The sequence below is a fragment of the Mustela nivalis genome (genome assembly GCF_964662115.1).
Source record: "Mustela nivalis genome assembly, chromosome: 3".
NCBI lineage: Eukaryota > Metazoa > Chordata > Mammalia > Carnivora > Mustelidae > Mustela > Mustela nivalis.
Genome location: NC_139022.1, coordinates 85,718,240 through 85,738,731, shown reverse-complemented (window position 1 = coordinate 85,738,731; position 20,492 = coordinate 85,718,240). Strand labels below are relative to the sequence as shown.

The 20,492-nt window shown below is 44.1% G+C and overlaps 1 long non-coding RNA gene across 1 annotated transcript; it reads right to left on the bottom strand.

Annotated features, from left to right (window-relative positions):
• Positions 1–11,624: 11,624 nt before the first annotated feature.
• On the bottom strand, positions 11,625–14,196 carry LOC309860817. Its single transcript, XR_014309653.1, has 3 exons — positions 14,118–14,196; positions 12,273–12,411; positions 11,625–11,681 (listed from the first exon to the last, which is right to left on the bottom strand). It is a non-coding gene; the product is annotated as an uncharacterized lncRNA (long non-coding RNA).
• Positions 14,197–20,492: the final 6,296 nt, after the last annotated feature.

The window sequence follows — 20,492 nt, the reverse complement described above, 5'->3', positions numbered from 1 at the left end:
TCCCTTATCATCTTTGTCCCTGTTTTTATCATCATCACAGAGTCAGTTGCCCTTTCTGGGATTTTTTTTGGGGGGGGGGTTTGTTTGGGGTTTTTTTGGAAAAACAATTCTATCTCATCTGAATTTTTCTCTTATTCTCTGTAATGAAGAGTATATACTGCTGCATATATATGTACTTAACTCTGTATTCCCATGCCAGCTCACCTGTTCTAGGCCATAGTCACCTGGGACCTTGAATTGAAAATATGCAAGGCATAAGTTATATGTTTCCCCAAGAAAGAGGAAAGAGTATTTTATAGTCATACCAAGATTGGATTTGTGGCTGTACCATTTATAAGCTGTCTAATAACATTGAACGAATTATTTAACCTTTCTGGCGCACAGTTTTCTCTTTTGTTAAAAAAGAAAAGAAAAGAAAACAACAACAAACCCTTGCAGGGTTGTAGTGAGCGAGACAACGAACATAAAATATCTAATTCAGTACCTGGCACATAAAAGTTCTCAGTAAATGATAGTTACTAATACATGTGGTCGTTGGTCCAGATAAGGAAAAGATAATCTCCTTTGGTTGCACAGAAATACAACTTAGAGCTCTTTCCACGCAACCCCCCTGCCCACTCTAGTCAAGGGTCTGCAAGGCTCTCTGCCAGCCCCTGTGTTGGTTTGTTATCTGAGTGAGTCTTGGTCATTAAACAAAGTCAGGGTCTTTGTTATCGTTTTCATCCCCACTGGCCACGCAGAGAAAGCCCAAACCACAGGGTACGTCTCTGCCTGCCAAGGTCTTGTGTTCCTGAAACAAAAACGCAATAAAACTGGCGGTTAGTGTTAGACACCAGGCCCTGGCTTGGGAGAGAGTGGGGAAGGCCTCCTCCTCCTGCTACTCGTTCCTCAGCACCTGTCGCCCAGTCTTCCTCTGGGGGAGGGCCCAGGCTGAGCCATCCTGCTACCCCTTCCCCCGCCTGCCACTGGCTCCCTGGGGGTCCTGGACCCTCAGCTCCCGGCAACTCCGACAGCTCTGCAACTAGAAAGCGCCCATTGAGGGTTTGCAGCTGCCAGTGCTGCTTGCCCAAATACTAAATAAAGCCTCAGCTTCAGTTCCAGCGAAGAAGTCACTACTGTGTTCTTCCTGAGCCCCAGTCACGGCTATCAAACATTCAAAGCAAACTGGTGATGGTTAAACACTGCATGTGTTTACACCCCGAATCTGGAATCACAATGGAGCGGCTTGAGCTGCCAGGGCCCAGCAAGGCCTGGCTTTATCCTGGACCCTGGAGTCTGTTCTCTGACCCACCGGATAGAAGTAAAGTTGAGTAAATACCATATCACTTTGCTTTTGCTAGATTGTTTGCTTGCAGGACCCGTGGTAGGATTCATCTCAGGGTGGAGTTGAAGGGCACAAACTTGGAGAATCGAGATGCCATTTCCCTGAATGGGTGTCCAGAATTTTGTGGTTTTGTAAGCTATCCCAAAAGAGAAAATCCAAGCTATACAAAATAAAACAGATCCAAACAAATGAAAAGACAACTGGAATCCTACAAAAACTGCTTTGAAGAAAAAGTGGGGAATGGAAAAGTAGAGCAAGGAACCATGGCAGTGTGGTTAGCGGGTTAAACTGAGTGAGTGATGGACCTTACTGTGCCTGCTATTGTCCACTCTCGAGAATTTAGAAACCAAGTATGTTAAAAAAAAAAAAAAAAAAAAAATTCTACAGGGCGCCTGGGTGGCTCAGTTGGTTAAGCGACTGCCTTCACTCAGGTCATGATCCTGGAGTCACAGGATCAAGTCTGGCATCCGGCTCCCTGCTCAGCAGGGAGTCTGCTTCTCCCTCTAACCACCTCCCCTCTCATGTTCTCTCTCTCTCATTCTCTCCCTCACATAAATAAATAAAATCTTAAAAAAAAAAAAATACGACAATAAAAAGGCCCTTTAGTCTCCCCTTCTCTTAGGCAAGTGCAAAACATGGGTTTTCTTTTATATGTCTACCCGATTCTGTTTCTAACTTTTTCAGTTGTCTTTCTTTAACATGTCAGAATTGGGTTTTTTTTTTCTGGTTATAGAGAGAAAATATATTATAACTGTGGTAAATTGAGAAATGCAGAAAAGAAGTATAATCGAGAAAGTGTAAGTCCCACGTCCTTGAATTACCGTTGATTTTTTTATGGATTTCCTTTCTTATCTTTGTATTTGCAGACATACACAGATAAAGAAAAATTTTCAATATACTTAAGTGGAATCCAATTCTCCTTTATACGGTGCTTTTTTTTCTACCTAAGGTGACCATTCCCCATGCCATTGGATATTCTTCAAAAACTGATTTGTGATGACTTTGGAATATTTTTACCCTATGTTTCTTGGTGCAAGAAAAAGTACAGAACAGAGCTTTACATATACCCTGCCATACTTGAACAAAATAGAATAGGATTGTTATAACCAGAGATTATAAGGAAACTTATTTTACAGTAGATAAGCCCCCTTCTTCAGAATAATTGAAGAATTACGACCAGATTCAGCATAGTATTTGGCAAGTAAAAATAGAATAGTAAGATGCCATTTTCTCACCTTCAGATGTGCCTCCAAAAGGGAAATGAGAAGAAGGAATGAAAATAGAGCACAAGGGTGGGGCGTAGATGTGAAGAGCAAAGGCAGAAATGGGAGGTAGTGACTCAGCTCTCACACACACACCCAAGTTCTGCAGGCCTTGCACCAGCAGATGTGCTCTTGTCCTTTAATTAGGAACTATAAGATCAAAACTCAAAAGAATTCAGTGAAAATCACAAATATTAAGAGGAAAAGGAATATTAGGTACTAGAAATGCAGAGGAAACAGAGCGATGGCACACAGATGCAAGGACAAGTCCGTCAGCATCGGCTGAGCACCTGCCGCACACCAAGCCATACACTGGATATGAAGGCGGATGCATCAGCCACAATCTAAGGGAGGACACAGGCTATTCGCAAGCCATTTTAGCTCAGCATTGGAATTGCATATCGAGAGAAATGAATGAAGTCCAGTAGGGGCCCAGCAAAAGAGAGAAGAGGTTTCACAGAAGATCAGAAGGTCTCAGAGAGAAAGCAACTCTGGAGCCAAGTTGAGAAGAATGAGACCTCACAAATAGAGGAGAAAAGGAGAAATAATTGGGGAGCTTTGCACAGTTGAGTTAGCAGAGGAAAGCAACTGTATTTTAAAATGTCTTTTCCAAAATTATCTGATACAGGCTTTTTCTTTTCTTTCTTTCGTTCTGTTTTTCTTTTTTTTTTTTTTTTGAAGAAGTATTCCTCAAAAGTTTTACACAGGACAGACTTTGATATTTCTAAGTATATTTCAAATAAACAATGGCACTTGTTATTTAAAGGAGCCCTACTGTGAATTTGTTTAGATTACCCCTTATTTTATGTTTTTTTTTTTCTTTCTCATGTAGGACTTTATATACCATCTGTGGTTAGTGCAACTACATAAACAGATGTGTCCCCACTTGTTCCATTCATTATTTCCAAGCACAAAAGGACCTTGAGTTTTATGTTTATTTGCTGACATCTTCCTCCCCATTCACAAACATGCAGTTACTGTACTCTTATGGGAAATATTAAAATCCAGCTGACAAAAGGGAGGCAGTAGCACCGGCAAACATGACCAGGGTGAATACAATATTTTAAACAGGAACTTAAAAATAAAGTTTAGTGTGTTTTGAAAACTATCATATTTGCAAAGTTGATTCAGTGTTCTTAAGGCTCAGATTTTTTTTTTTTTTCCAACTTGTTTGCAGCCTCCCCCAACTGAGATAGTGACTGTTAAGGTAGGTCAGGAGTGTAATTACAACTTTGCAAATAGAGAATCCAAAACGAAGAGGTGAGGTCAGCTGGTAGCTGCTCTGCCAGGTGAACTCTCAAATTGTCACCTGTTGACAGGAGCTATTTTTTGCAGTGACTGGAAGCTGCATCCTCAGTAAGCTTCAGGTTCATCAAGTCATGAAACTGTCATTTTTAGGAGATGGCTCATGTTCCACTCACCACTTCATTTGAAGTACTTGAGTCTTGGTGTTGAAAATATCCATGTGTGTATGATGGAGGATCGTGGTCATGAGATCTAGCTGAAAGGGTGGGACGCAAAGAGTCTATTCTTATCTTCCTGTATTTTCCCTCTGATCACCAGGCCAGAATGTGTTTCACTGTGGTTAGAGTAAATAAAGACTCAGGAGGACTTTTTTTTTTTTTTCCCCAAACAGAAATGAAAAATTCAGTTGTCCTGGGGAGCACTGATAATGTGAAATAGTCCCACTGTAGTTGTTATTTAAAGGGTCCTCTTGGGTTCAATTTTCTTAAATTTTTGTTTTTTAAAATTTATGTTCCATGGATATGTTTCTAGTTTGAACAAAGACTCCTTTTCAAGGTTATACTTTTAAAAGGCGGGAGAAAAAGGTATTTTAGAGTTATTGCATGAGTCCATTCATGAAGGTTTTAGGTCACTTGTATCTTGTTCTTTCTCTCCTTTAAGCATGGGCTATATACCCACTGAAAGAGTTTACAGTAATAAAAATGTTTCTGTGGTAACTGTGATTCTGGATTAATTATCTCAAGAGTAATTTTGGTGAGGATATTGTTCTGGGTATTATTGCTGCATAACCCCCAAACCAATAGCTACAGCCACCATTTAATTCTGCTCCCAGTCTTGTGGGCTGGGAATTCAGAAAGAGCTCCGGCAGTGCTGGCAGGTGGCAGTGCTCTAGCAGTGGGATACAGGCGAGGCGGCTCTCATCAAAGGCTGCCCTGTGAGCTCTCAGAGGCCCACAGTTGAGTCCGCTGGGAGCTCCGCAGGGGTAGTTAACAGAGCACTTCCCTCGGCATGGCCGCCTCAGGGTAGTCAGACTTCCCGTGTGGTGGGCTGCTTCCACCACAGCAATTGTCCCGGAAGCCTTTTCCAACTTAGCCTCCAACCTAACACTGCCTCACTGCTCCAAGATTCATTTGGTTACAAAAAAATTGCTAAGATTGGCCCCCTCTTGTTGCAAGGAATATCAAAGCCATTTTTAAACAGAGCTACCTGTGTATTTTTGTGTTTTTCTTTAAGAATAACAGCATAGTGTATATTATCTTAAACTAGTAACCTGAAAGTAACCTCCTCAAGACCCCACGAGTTTCTGAGTTCATTCTGTATGTCCAGAAGCTAGCGTGGATCTGTGTTCTAGCAAATGCTCCAAAATACTCTTTAAACTAAGCAGAGGGCAGAGAAGCTCAGAACCCTGCCATCCACATGTAGAACCAACTTGTGGGCTACCAATTTCTTACCTTTGATAAGTTGAAAGGTTTCTATCATGCTGATAAAACCACTCTAATATAGAGATAACAGAAAAGCATGGTTTTTAAAAAGTCAAGGAGTCTCACAAGGAAATCCTGTGGCCCCGCCCTCTGCCCCCCCAATCCTCCTCCCCTTACCCTCTTCCCCCTTCTCAGTCCACCTTACTCCACCCACTTTCCCCCTCCTAGCCCTCTTCACCCCACTCCAGTTGTTCAGCTGAGGTCCAGGGTATTTAAGTGGCTTAACTAAATGACAGAGGTAGAGTCTCTATCTATAAATCCTAGCCATTGCATCTTTTCCATTATAAAACATTTTGTCAGTCATTGTTCAGGCTTATGACTTTGGCAGGCTCACCGAGGTTTAGATCTTTTAACATATGAGGCTCAGAGAGGTGAGTGAGAGACCTTTTCCTCCTCAGCCTTTTTATCCATTCCATTGGGCAGCCAGAGAAAAGTCTCAGAAAGACCGTAAGACTCCAAGTCACTCTCTTCCGATACAGGTCAGAGAAACCCACTTTATGACCCTTTCCTCATGTGTTCCAATAAAATCTTGCAGTCTCTGCACTGGGGCATTGCTGAGTCTGGAAAGCTTCCTGTGATTTACAAAATGCCTGTGAGGAAACAGAGATGTCCCAGAGCCTGCCAAAATCTGTGACAGGGACCTGTTGTCTTTCCAGGGGGTGACCCCATGTGGTCCTGTGATATGGTAAGACATCATCCGGGGCTGTTGTGGGTCAGGAAAGCAGAATATCAAGCCATGTCTCGTGCATCACAAAGACCCCAGTTTCGTCAGGAAGAACAACATTTTTAACATCACCATTCAGTAACTTAACAATGAAAGAATTCACACCTTCTCCTTTGAAGTTTCTCTAACTCCCCTAAGCAAGAGAAGGCTGTTGCCTTAGCCTGTGTCAGGGCCTTATTCAAGGCTTTTCCAATTTAGTAAAATCCATATTTAATGTGAAAGATGAATGATAGAACTAGTGCTGGGACTTGTTCTTAGGCTAAATTCTAAGGTTGGTAGATGCCGCTTTAATTCATTAAATCGCTGTTTGTGAGAAAGAAAAAAAAAATCACTGTTTCTGGAAGTGACTGGCTTAGAGTGAGTGTTCCATACATGTTAATTCCCCTTTTGTTCCCCACAGCATTGTATAGTGAGTGACTCATGTTCACAATGTGGAGTATTTCTCTAAAACCCTCTGAATCTTGGTTAGCGAGAAAAAAAAGTCACACAGTTGGTCTTCCAAATTTACTAAGCCAGAAAAAGCTTTACTAAGGCTTTCTTCTAAGCTCCTTGTCTTAGTCAGGGATCTTTGGAGAACAAATAGAATATATGTATGCAAAAAATGTACACTCACATATTGTGTACACACATACACACACACACATGGAAAGACATTTATTACAAAGAATTGGCTCACGTGATTTTGGAGGTCCCAAGATCTGCCATCAACAAGCTGGAGACCCCAGGAGAGCCAGTGATTTAGTTCCAGTATAAGTCCAAAAGCCTGAGAACAGGAGTATAGTCCCAGTCCAAAATCCCACGGGCTTAAGACTCAGGAAGGACCAGCGTTTCAATTTGAATCCTAGGGGAAAAAATAGCATTCTAGCTCAGGGTGGTCAGGCAGGAGGAAATTCCCTCTTCCTGGTGGGAGAGTCAGCCTTTTGTTGCAGCCAGTTCCTCAACTGATCGGATGGGACCCACACACAGTAGAGAGAGACCATCTGCTTTACTTAGTCTAGCAATCCAGAACAGCCTCACAGACAAAATGCTGTTTGACTAAATGTCTGGGTACCCCCATGTCCCAGTCTACTTGACACCTAAAATGAACCATCACTCCTTCAACAAGTGCTCATCAAATTGAAATTATACGTAAAATTTTCATCATAACAAAAATGCTTTTCTGGTTTAAAAGGATATGTTACCAGAATGTGTAGTCTCTCCAGTTCTCTGAGCCTTCAGATGTTACTGTGTGCTCAGAATTTACCATTCCAGAGCATGTGAATAAATGGGCTGCCCCCTTATCCATGTCCCTGGGAACGCATTTGCAGTGATAATGGGGGATCAGAAGGAGGAGGGTGTTCTGTGCTGCATGGTTGCGTCTGTGACACTCCGAGGGAGGGATGTTGGTGAAAGCTTTCTGCCTTCATCCCAGAAGGTGACAGACGTGCCTTTAGGGGTATTACAAGTCCTGGAGATGAGAGCACAGCTTCAAGGGTGTTCTCAGCGGTGACATTTCAGGGCACACAGCTGGGAAGCAGATCATCTGCACAGTCGCGATTTATCTAAAATTCAGAAATTGTCCGTGTGCTGCACTTTGATTTTATTCAGAAACCAGTAGCTTTTTCTCATTTTATGGTAGACAGTTTGGCTGTGTGGGGGCTGTGTGCGGCTACGATTAAGAACCTAGAATTCCCAGGGCTCCAACTGCAGACCTACCAATACAGAAGCAACAATGGGGAGCCTTGTTGACTTCTTAGAGCAGGCATAAACTTATAAAAACAATGGCTGAAGAAGGCTTGGGTTTGCTAGAATTTGTGCTTGAATTAGCCAGAATGCATATATCTGTCATTACCATGATGAAGAGAAACGATATAATCTTACCTGCCTGCTGTGACGTAGGTTTTGTTATTGTCCCAAGGCTACAGCCTGGAAACAGAAGCCTGGAGAACATAAGTAACTTGTTCTAAGGTCACACAGCACGTAAGGAGCAGAGCCAGATCCCTATAGGCATTTGAAACTAGGGAGTCTGGCTTCAAGTCTAACTACCAAACTAGGTGTCCAGCTGGGTGATTTCTCCCTCTGCCACCCAGACAAACCCACGGTCCCCACAGGGCTGCTGGGCAAGTGCTCTCCCTTTCTGCTTTCTGGCCATCCTGCTTAAGTCAGAGGCAGAGGTCTTGGGAAATAAAATGAGGGAGCTGACTTGGAAGGGTCAGAAGCTTCTCCTCCGTCATACAACCCACCATCAACCACGTGCCCCTTGGAGTATTGTACTGCACTCTCCACTCCAGACTTGGGGTACCCTTTGAAGTTTTTGCTGCTTTGGTCACAAAAAAAATCCTTGTGTAGAATTTTAATTACCATAGCCAGCTGGCTTGTCCTCGGTAAACATCACCCTTCTCTTACTTGGTCCTCACCTGCATATCATGAGGGCCTTCTCTTACAGGGAGGCTAGGGACTGGTGATGGGCTGATGAGCAAAGCAGACCCAGTCCCTACCCACACAGAATTTATAGTCTACTTGGGAAGACAAACATTATTCACAGATCATTCACACATCCTAGAAAGCTGCCCTGTGACTAGTGCTATAAAGGAAGAGTATGCTGAGCCCAGAGCTGGGAGTTAACCTAATCAAAGAGGCCAAGGAAGCCTTCCCTAAGGTGGTGGTACCAAGTACAGATCTGGGGGAAAAGAAGACCGTGTCACAGGGTGAACCTGCTCAGAGGCCCTACGCACAGGCAGGAAGGAGTGTGGTGATTTTGAGGAACTGAAAGAAAGCCAGTGTGGCTGGAGAACAAAGGATGGGGATGTGGTAGAGGAAGAGCAAAGAGAAGCAAGCAGGGATAAGATGGCACAGCCCATGTTAAGGATTTGGGCCTATACACCTAGAACAATTTTTGCAACTCCAGATCCTCTTCAGAATCACCTGGGGAGCATTTTAGAAATACTGATAGGAGAATCTCATTCCGGAAAATTAAATCCTGGATTTGAGACTCCAGCATAGTTGTTTTTTTTTTTTTTTTAAAGCTTCCAGGTGATTTTACTGGCAATCATGACCCTCCAGCTGGGGGTAACCACAAGGTGTTTAAAAGGGAGTATGTGTACCGTGTGTGCTGAGGTAGAGATGGATGTCCTCACCATCAGGTCTACATTTCAGAAAGCATCCCATGGCTAGGATCCTGGAGTTAGGAAAGCTAGCTCTGCCCTTAGAAAGGAAACCGGTTCAGCGACTGCTGAATGGTGCAACTCTGGGTTGGGGTAGCAGCAGTGGAGATGAAAAGAGGTGGGTAAATAGGAGAGATTTCTGTTTGCTCACACCTCTGGGTCCAGTGGAATGATGATGTTACGGAGTCAGTGTAGGGGAAAAGAGAGAAGAGGGTTAGCTGGGTGCTGCATACATGGCGGGCTGGATAACTGGGCTATTTGTTGGGATAGCAGCAAGAACTAGAACCTGATGTGGTCAGAGGGACGGCAGGGTTTCAGTTTTGGCAGGGGGAGTCTGCTTTCATTTTGTCTTGTGCCTTACTTCTCTTTTCTCTAGGCCTTTAACGTGGCACTCACCAATCCTTGCTATTTATTATGCATTAAAACAAAGAATAGCAACAGTACCAGAAAACTGCTAAATACTGAAGTCAAGTCATTGGCTTGATTGATCTGCCTTGGATTGTAACTTGAAGCAGCTTGCTGACAAGTAAATGAGCCTTTTTAGGAAACGCACATCCTTTCCTACTAAAGTCTTCTCCTTAACGGTTTTTATGTTGCGTACTCCTTCAGATGTTTAGTGCCAAATGACAGAAACCTCACTCTAATAAGCTTAAATAAAAGGAATGCTTTATTATAAGGCTGTACAAGTCTCTCACAGACTAGGAAGATGAATTTGCAGCTAGGTTCCAAGAAAAGCTAGTTACAAACTCATGCCTTGATGGTATCTTCTCTCAGTTCTTTGAACCTGCACATCTGCTTTGTCCATCTTTCTCTCTCCTCACAAACCAGATTTCATCACTTTTTTTGGTCAAACGTACTAGAACTGGCAACTGATAGCGTCTGGGGCTTAAGTTTTAGGGCTCAGACTTTAGGGAAGTGGACCTGACTTTGGTTACAAACTCCAGAGTCCTGAGGAAGGAGCTCACTGGCTCAGCTGGGCCAGGTGTCCTCCTCTGAACCAGTCACCTATGGCCGGGAAGTATGACCTGAGGGAAAGGTTGGGATCAGCCCACTTTGATTCATTGACCCCATTGGACTGTGGCTGAAATGGATGCTCCTGCGATGGTCCTTGGGAACTGTGGTAGGACTGGGGTGGCAAGTCCTAGAAAAGGAGGGGCTTGGTGAATAGTGCAGGTTTGCCATCATATCTCAATTGAGGAAATTAACAAGCAAACCACAAGATCTAAGTGAAAGCAATTCCAAGCAGGTTGATAATTTTACAAAATATTCCATCTCTCTAGACTGCTGTTATTATGGCATCTGGAGTTTCCAAGCTTTCTAAAACTTTATATTAGATAGTGATGAATGTCAGGAGACTTGCATTGGTATCATATTTGGATTATGAAGTTTTGAGCTGATTGAACAAAGCAGTGCACTAGCTCTGAAATTATACTGATTTTAAACTATGATTTGCATTTCTGTAGATGAGAAATTTTGTAACAAATCCTCGCTCTTTTGATTCTTTTTAGTATCTTCTTAACGACTCCCCGAAGCCCAAACAGAAGTAGTGAGAATGGAGATTTCAGTTGCAGTGGGAAAAAGTATGGTTTTTGTTCCCTAAGAAATAAGGCAGAACGTGCTAGATGAAAAGTCATGAAGAAGCTGGCTTTGACAGTGTATTCTTTTGAAACTCCAAGATGAAATGAGGGCTGTGCTAATTACTGGTGATGAAAATGATCATAAATAAAGATTTTCCATGAGCTTTCTTATGAATGGGTAGGGCAGACAACTAGGAAAAAACAAGGCCAGTATTTCCATTCAGACTACCCAGGGTATGGCCCTCTTTGCAGACTCTACACATCATGTGTTCATGACCTTTGAAATTTCCCTCAAGAAATGTATAGTTAGGACTAAACAAATGATATGGTCAATAACATTTATAAACTCTTCTATTCTTGATTGTCCCACAGACCATCTCTGTTAGTTGAGCGAGAAGCCGGAGGCTGGGAGCATAGGGAGGCTTGAGTGGCCCTATCAGGACTGGCCCTTGACCAGGCTATGAAGCAGGTGTGGTTTGCCTCGGGTGCCCTTGCTCCTTTTATCAGCAAAGACTCTGTTTGCTCCCTTTTGGACTCTCCATACTTCCCTTTAACTTCCATCTACTGGATGGTGCCTATAATTTCCTCATTTTCAACTAATCTCTGCTAAGGTGTTAATTGATAATTGAAGTGTTATCTCAGACACAGCGGAACTGAGGGATGGGGATTCAGATTTTGGACCTGGCTCTGCTGGTGTCACTCAGTGTCATCTGGGGCTAATTTCTTTCTGTCCCAGACCTCCACTTTCTCATCATTAAATCAGACAGGAGAAAATTAGATTGATGCTAAGCTGTCTTCCAGATACTAAATTGTTAAACTGTATAACAACAGCTTTCAGATGTATTTGTATCTTTAAAAAGGTGCGAGATGGACAGTCCTCCTCCTTTGCTTGGATGATATTGAGAGGCAGGGTCAGCACACTTTTCTGTAAAAAGCCAGAGAGTAAATATTTTAGGCTTTGTGGGCCGTGTGGTCCCTGTTGCAAGTACTAACTCTGCCTTGGTGATGTGGAAGCAACTGTAGACAGCACGCTTTGTTTACACAAATAGATGTGGCTGGACTTGGCCTGCGAGGCATAGTTTTCAGACCCCTAGTTTAGAATTTTGTGTCTGGAACCAAGTTGCTTGCGTTCACTGCTCAGCTCTCCCAGCTACCTAACCTCTCCATGCCCACTTGCCTCATCCGTAAATAGTGAGAGAAGTGGTGTAGCCATCCCTCCTAGGGTGGCTGTGGGGAGTCCCTGAATTCATCTGTGAAAAGCGCTTGGACCCGTGCTCTATTTATAAGAAGTGCCATTAACCCTTGTTCTGCTTCCTCTTTTCAGCTTCATTGTGTGCTTTTGTAGAGTGTTTTTCTGTTGCTGAGCCTGGCCCAACAACCTCTTCTGCAGGGAGGTAGAAAGAGGGCAAGAGCCACTCACCTGCCAGGTGAAGAAAGACCTGTCCTTACAGGGAAACTTCTCTATTTGTGAACTTTCTTCCAGTGCAAAGTCATAGGTTGAGTCAAAGCTTCTTACCAGAGCAAAAGCGCATCAGCTCGGCCCACCTCCCACTAGCGGTTCTCGTGCTCACTTGCATGATGCTGTTTTGACTCTAGAAGAATGGTCTTGCAGCCTTCTGTGTGGTAGCCTCTTGGTAAGCCAGCTTCAGAGCACCCTTCCAAAAAAGAACAAAGAAGGGAAAGGGTGGCCAAACCATCTCTGTTAGGGAGAAGAGTGAGCTTTTCAGACTTAGTTAACACTGGGGTTTTAGTCCTTAGTTGGTGAGGGAACATTCCCTGAAGGAGGGGAATCTTAGGATACAGTTTTAATGGGCTCCACCGTGGCCTGTGGCAGGGAGGTACTGGTGGGCATGAGGGTGTGTGAGCCATCCTTCATGGTCAGGTAAATGGCTTGGGGATCGACGTGTATTCTTTTTTTCCTCTCTGAATTCAGTGATTTAAAAAAAATAGCAGGAATTGCCGGCTCCTTTGCCACAGAACTGTATGGTCAAGTATTTTATGGCATTTCAGGTTTAAAGAAGTTCTGCCTCAGATTGCATCATCAGCCTGCATAGTTTCTCCTGTTTTTCAAGTGGCATGCTGCCTAAGTTATGCACAAGATTAGTAATCTTTATAAAAGCATTGTTGACAGGCCTTCAAGCATGCATAAGAATCATAAATCTTTTCTTTAATAACTCAACAGTGCCTTTTCTCTTTGGCCAGTATTTACCAGGCATTAGCTAAACCCCAGTGATACTAGTGAGGCCACAAGCTGCACGAGGGAGGTGAATGCCTGAGTCAGGGAGGCTCAGGTACTTGCCATGATGCTGGCACTCAGGAGCTGGTGGCTTGGAGCATCAGCTAATTTTGTAGCACAGAGATGGTTACCTAATTTCTCTGGGACTCAGTTTTCTTATCTGAAAAAGAACAAGGTAAGGTAGAGGCCGAAGGCACTTGGCAGCTCCAATTCAGGATTGCCCAAGGAGAGGGACCAGGCAGTCCCAGAGGTCTGAAATTCTAAGTTGATGAACCCAGATCGTTTGGGAGCCCCTCCCTTTTTTTTTTTTAAGATTTTATTTATTTATTTCAAAAATAGAGAGAGATCACAAGTAGGCAGAGAGGCAGGCAGAAAGAGGGGGGAAGCAGGTTCCCCACCAAGAGAGCCTGATACGGGGCTCGATCCCAGGACCCCAAGATCATGACCTGAGTTGAAGGCAGAGGCCTAACGTACTGAGCCACCCAGGTGCCCTTGGGAGCCCTTTTAGAGTTTCTCCTTGATTGGTGGTGATGATAAATGAGTTGATAATTGCAGTGGTTAGGAGAAAGTTGCCTCGAACTGGCCTGTCACAAAATCAGGATAAGAGGCTCATTAACAGGAACGGGGAAGGTATCACTGAAGAGTGAGGCAGCAGGGACTACAGTCCCCGAGGCAGAAGGCCCAAGTGGAGATTCGCTTCTGCTGCTTACCATCAGTGGGACCTGGGCCAAATCACACAGCCTCTCTCTGAGTCTGTTTCTTCATCTGTAAAATGGAAATCACGACACATGCTCTGCCTGCAACCCAGGGCCCGGGGCGCATCAAATAAAATAGTTCACGTGAAAGTCCTCTTTAAACACTGAAATCCAGTAGAAAAGCCATCATAAGTACAACACCCTTCTTAAAACAGAAAACAGTAGACCTAAGTGGCTAAAGAAACTGATAATCTACAAAACATCCTAAATTCTGAGTGGTCGGTCATTCCTTCAAGATGCATCTTATTCATAACCAAAGAAAGGAAATCCTTGGACACATGATATATCCACCCAGCAAGGATTTTGAGTGTTAAAGAAAAAGACTCTAACCAATTTTAGAAAAATTGGTCCTGTCAGAATACAGCCTTACCTGATCTAAAGTGTTTTCTTTGCGTACACAGCTTGGCAGGACCCAGAGAAAAGGCTGTGTGCTTGGAGCTGGATTGGGGAGGCTGATGGTAATGTGTTTCCTTTATTCTGCAAGGCTGTCTGAATACTTAGGCTAGGTTCTGTCAGAAGCTCTGACAGTTCTGGATCTCCTCCAGTGGAGGGAACAAAGGCTAGAGTTTCTTTTGAAAAATTCTTTCTGAGCACTGAGATTGTCCAACACAGTTTCCTTGATAAAGGGCTCATTATCTATCGGTATGACTTTGCCCTTAATTTTCATGCTGGCAGGGCCAACATGAGCATATTTAAGCAAATCCTTTTACCCAGACAGCTGTAACAGCACTCTGACAATTCGTGCCAGCACTCAGAGCTTGGGTGTGGAATATAATCAACTATGGGTTAAATTTCCACTCACTTGAATCATCAAAAAATACAATTTATTTGCTTGCTTCTCATTGTATTTACACTTGTCACTTTTCAAATGCAAGCTCGTTTTCAAATAAAAAAAAATAGTAGAATGCTTCAGAATTGCTTTCTTAGCTCAGCTGACACATGCGTATGGATCTAAGTGGGTTGCTTGTTTTGGAGTAAGGTGGCTCCAGAAGGTTGGGGAAAAGTGGCAGTCTGAGAAAGAGATCTGTGTTAACAACACATGATGTAGCATTGTGTGTGTGTGTGTGTGTGTGTGTGTGTGTGTGTGTGTGTGTGTGTGTCTTGGGTGTGTGACAGAGAGAGAGCCTGTAAACAGTGATGAAGAAAATCTTATATCCACTAAGTCTGTTTTAGTTTCTAAGAGGCAAGCCTGGAGTGTGATGTTAGTTTAGAAAGCTGAAAGCTAAGTGTCCTGTAAGCTTTGTAAAAGATTTTTAATCAAAGCGAGGTAATTTCACAGAGTCCATGCAAAGGAATGTCAGAAAGTAAGAGGGAGACAGCACCAAGGAGAAAGTTCCCGGGGGTGGGAGATACAAACATGCTGTTTACATGGGAGGTGTACTCCACTGGGTGCCTGGGACATGTCAAGAAGGCATTCCAGAGCCAGGAGGAAATATCCCTGTTTGCACCAAATGCTTCCAAGGCTCCTCTGCATTGTGGTGTGGATCAGAGTTCCATTCCTTTTTTATGGCCAAATACTATTTTATTGTATGGATATACCACATTTGCTCATGCATTAGTCAGTTGATGAACACTTGGGTTGTTTCCAGCTTTTGGTAATTGTGAATAATGCTGTTACAGACATTGGCATACAAATTTCTATTTGAGTCTTCTCCTTGTGGTTTTAATTTGCATTTCTCTAGTAACTAAACATGTGTAACTTCTATATATATATATATGAGTTCATTTGCCATCCATATATCATCTTGGGTAAAGTGTTTAAAACTGTCAATTTTGAAAAAATGTATTTGCTTTTTTTGTTATTGTGCTGTGAGACTTCTTAATGTACTCTTTTTTTTTTTTTTTAAGATTATTTATTTATTTATTTGACAGAGATCACAAGTAGGCAGAGAGGCAGGCGCAGAGAGAGAGAGAGAAGGAAGCAGGCTCCCCACAGAGCAGAGAGCCCGATGTGGGGCTCGATCCCAGGACCCTGGGATCATGACCAGAGCCCACTGAGCCACCCGGGCACCCCATTCTTTATATACTCTTCATACAAGTCCTTTGTTGGGTACACATTTTGCAAATATTTTCTCCCAAGATGTGACTTTTTATTTTCGTAACAGTGTCATTTGAAGAGAACAACATTTCAATTTAAGATTTTATTTATTTGAGAGAGAGAGAGAGAGAAAATGAGTGCAGGAGGGCAGAGGAAGAGAAAGAATCTCAGACTCGATACAGAGTGTTGAGCCCAACACGGGGCTCGATCTCATGACCCTGAGATCATGGTGTGAGCTGAAATGAAGAGTTGGATGCCCAAGTGATTGAGCAACTCAGGTGCCCCAAAATGTTTCCGTTTCAATGAAGTTCAGTTTATCGATTTTTTTTCTGTTATAGTTGACACTTTTGTGTCCTAATTTTTAAGAAATCTTTTCTAAGTGTATACTTTCTTTTAGGAGTTTTGTTGTCTTTGAAATTTTTAGGTCTATGGCTCATTTCCAGGCTTTATTTGGTGGGACATCAGCACTGAAGTTCATTTTTCCGTGTATGTGGGGGGACCTGCTCTGTCCCCAGCCTGGCTCTGACTTACTGGGACTCTCAGAGGTTTTTTCTGATTCACACTTGCATACTAGTGTTCTAACAGTCCCAAATACAGGAATTTGCATTGCATTTCCTTGAGCTTTCCAGGCCTTTCTCCCTTGCTGAGTGCCCGCTATGTACCAGTAAGTCTGTTAGCTGCCAGAGTTACACAAAAGTAAAAAGTGGCCCTTGCATTCAGGAAAATAATTTCTGCCCTTGCAGAAATTTGTTTCTATGTTTCACATTTTATCAGCTCTACTGAGATTACTGTATTGTAACTCTTTTTTTTTTTTTTTTTTAAGGCCAGCTTCTTATTTCAAGGGGTTTTGAGAATAGTTATGGAGTAAAATGTAACTGAAACTACCCCGAAGTTTGAAGTTTGCGTATTCACTTACATCTCATACTGGTTGATTTCTTGGATCTGCTTCCCAACAGTTTGAGGATTTGGACACTAAAATATTAGATAGGAATGCCCAGAGAACAGATGGTGATCAGAGAACTTAAGGTCCAGGTCATTATGACCTGACATGTTCTCTGGGGTACAGTCAGAAGTTGCCACTCTTTCTAGTACTTCACCATGGTTAACAGCTTGTTCATGTTTCTCCTAGTATGTGTTTAACCTAGTTAACTCATAATAGGAAGACCTTAAGCTAAGTAACACAAGGATTGACTACCCCCACCTCCGCCCCCCCCACCCAAAAAGCATTTCAGCTATCAAGGCAGGAGAAAAGGAAAACAGAAATATTAGGCCACATTCCTTAGTGTTGGGCCCCAGTGTGGCTTGGTTGGGGGGTGTGGGGGGATCTCACTGCTACCCTCTCTCAGCTGTTGAGTGCCTGCAATGTTTGGTGCCATAGAGAACAGAAGACTGAAAATGCATGGGCCTGTAGACCATATGTTTGACATTTCAACAAATTAGTTGTCCCCTGTTGGGTGTCCTTTTTTGGTTGAGGTCCACCTAATTTTATGATGTAAGGCGTCATAAATCCATAAACTGGTGGTCATCATGTGGGCTAACCTAGGTTTCCAAAAGATGTTGAATTAATTGCCAGCATTTAGGAGTTGAGAAATTGTCCATACAAATCTGGGTTTCCAGCTTCTCTGTGAAAACTGGAAGGTCTGGCAAATCTGGGCTCACGCTCCTGTGTGGTAACAACCATTGAACGCTAGTACCAGCTGCTTCCTGTAAGATCAGCCATTTGGGCTCCATCTCTCCCAGCTGGCTTTCCTGATGGCATCTTTCCTACCTGGATCCTCCAGGGCAGTGGTTCTTCATCCCAGCTTCACACTGGAGGGATGCTTGTGTTGTGCCCACAGAGGTTTTGATATAATCTCTCTGGGGTGCAGACCAGGCATCAGGATTTGTATACATCTCCCAGGCAATTACAAGGGCTATAGCCAGAATTGAGGACCCCTGCTGAGACAGAGCTTTGCAACCTGTATATTGCACATCGGTCACCTGGGAGTTTTGTTAAAATGCAAATTGTGATTCAGTAGGTCTGGGATAGTGCCTGGCATGCTTCATCTCTAAGAACCTCCTAGATGGTGCCGGTGCTGCTGGTTTATAGACCTCTCTTTGAGAAATAAGGCTCAAAGGCATTTGTTGTATTTGCTATATTTTGGCTTTTGAACCCTAAACTACATACTTGGGTTTTGAGTCTAAAGGAATTGTATTCTGGCCCTCACATTATTACAGTAGCTGGAGTGATGGTGGCAAATAAGAAAGTATCCTGCCAGTCATCTTTAGTGAGGACCCCTAGCTTGCTGTGACTGCTGGAAGCCTTTCATGTTGCTTGGGGGTCCTTGTCTTTGTTAGGTCTGACTTCAAACCACCTTCATCGTCACCAAATGTATATGACATCCCTTTAAGAAATTGTACATTCTTTGACACTTTGAGCTCCTTGGTGGTAGTGGTAGCACCATGTGGCAGCCAGTAGTTTGGTTGCTACTGAATGGAACGGTGGTGTTTCTGTGGCCATTCGAGCATTTCCTTGCAGTGGTTTTCAGTCTGTGTGCCCAGATGCCCTAGGCCTAGAGCAGAGGCTCTCAAACCTCCTCTTGTGTGAGGCAACTTGCAAGGCTTACTTAAACATTGTGCGGCTCCAGCCCCAGCATTTCTGATTCAGTAAGGACAGAGAATTTGCATTTCCAACACTTCCCCAGGAGAGAATAACAACGCTTGCCCAAAGACCTAGAGGTTCCCCTTGGCCTCATCATGTAGCTTATAAGATTTTATTTAGGAAAAAGCTTTATTTTAAAGTCTGGGTACTGCTGTTCTGTTGCTTTTTATTCATAGAAATCAGTGGAAAATGGAAACAAAAAAGCTATTGTTAGTGATGGGGGGGCAGGTATCAATACAGATGAAACAAAGACTGAACTTAGTTTATCAAAAAAGAGCCCTATTGTCCTCCCATGGAATACTCTTTGGACTTAAGCTCTGTGGTCCAGTATGATGGAAAAGATGAAAGAAGATACAACATAAATTGCTGAAGACCATCTAAAAAAAGGAAGCTTAATTAAAGATTTCATGCGGTTTTAGGTTTGGGGGGAATAGAACCCCATCCTAAGGATACTAAGTCCCTTTCCAGGATTTCCTCGCGTACAGAAGGAGGAGATGGCTTGTAGGGTTTCTTCAGACCCAAGCCTTAAGGAAATACTGTAAACATCACACCACTTACAGCTCAGCTTATTGGATTGGGTCAAAGTAATTCTATCACAGGATGAGACACCTCATTTCAGTTACAAAGCTCAGGCAAACAATAAATGAGGCCCTTCATTTCATAGAGTAGGTGGAAAGGACATCGCTTGGGTAAACTTTCAGATTAAGTGGATTCTTAAACATGTGGGTAGCTCTCTCTCTGCCTCCATTTCAAGAGACATGTTGGAATAATAGAAAGGCCAATACCTGATACCTGAGGTGGAACTAACTCTTCTGTTAGAGTGTGAGTCACGTTTAAAAATGATTTTATTCTCTGAGGATACTCAAGACAGACATTTCAGGGTGGTCTTTACTTCCAACACCCATGGGAATAAAGCACCAAATTCAGAGTTTGACAAAAGTTTAAATGCTTGTTTAAAAAAAAAAAAAAAAGGAATATCCTTGCAAGGAAATGGGGAGAGAGCTAAAGAAAGTGCTCTAGGGCAAGCAGACTGGGTGGGTGCGGATCTCAAAACTGCTGAAAGAGGAATCTGGAAACAGAGGTCGAAACAGCGGACTCTTAACGGGGCTTAATAGTAAAGGGCAGACAGAACCCAAGTTGCTCGCAGTGCATCTTACCCGTCATTGGAAGGTCTGAACCAACATCACATTTTTTTGAGCAACTTAGTAATGATTGTTAGTGGGCTAATCTGCATTTGGAAGCGAATTTATGGGACAGTATAATTTACGAGAGCTTCCACTGCCGACACCCTGAGCAAGGAGAGGGGCCATGGTCCGCTTGATCGACCTACATTTGCTCGGTGATGCAGAGGCTGGAAGGGATCAGTCAGCGTGCGCCCTCCTCATTAAACGCTCTTCCCTTTTCGTGGGCCCGCCTGGCTCCTGGTGGCAGCGGTGCCGGGCTGCTGGAGCTCGCGGCAGCCTGCGGGCACCAGCCCCTCCGGCTCACCCTTTCACCCTTGGTTCACCCCCGGGCGCCACGCGGGTGGCGTGGTTTTTCCGCCCACTCCCGAGGCCGTGCTGGAGAGGCTGGGAATTACATGGCCTTCCCGCCTTGACGAGCCCTGGAATCTGAGTCCTCCCCGCTCCTGGCACTCGGCTAGGGCGCTGGGGGCTGTAAAGAAGCTGGATGGAGTTCGTCTCCAGACACTCTGATTAGAGACGCAGCCTCTAAGTCTGAACTCGCCCTCCACCTCTCTCCCAGCCCCACCGTCTCTGGTCTCGGAGACACCGGGAGCTGGCGATGCCGCGGGCAGGCACAGACCCAGAGTGCTCTACCGCGGAGGTGGCGCGCGGTCCCGCCGTCCGGGGCATCCCCGCGGCCGGGGGCGGAAGGCTAGCCCGGCCGCAGGAAGGGTCCGCAGAGCCGGAGCTCCACCCCTCCGGCCGCCCGGCTCGCTGGCCGGCACAGTGAGTGGCAGCGGCGGAGGGCGCGGCGCCAGCGGAGAGGGGCGGAGACGTGCGCGCTGGTTGGCTCGGGCTCGGGGGCGGGGCGCGCTGGGCCGGGCCGGAGGCGGGGCCGGGGCC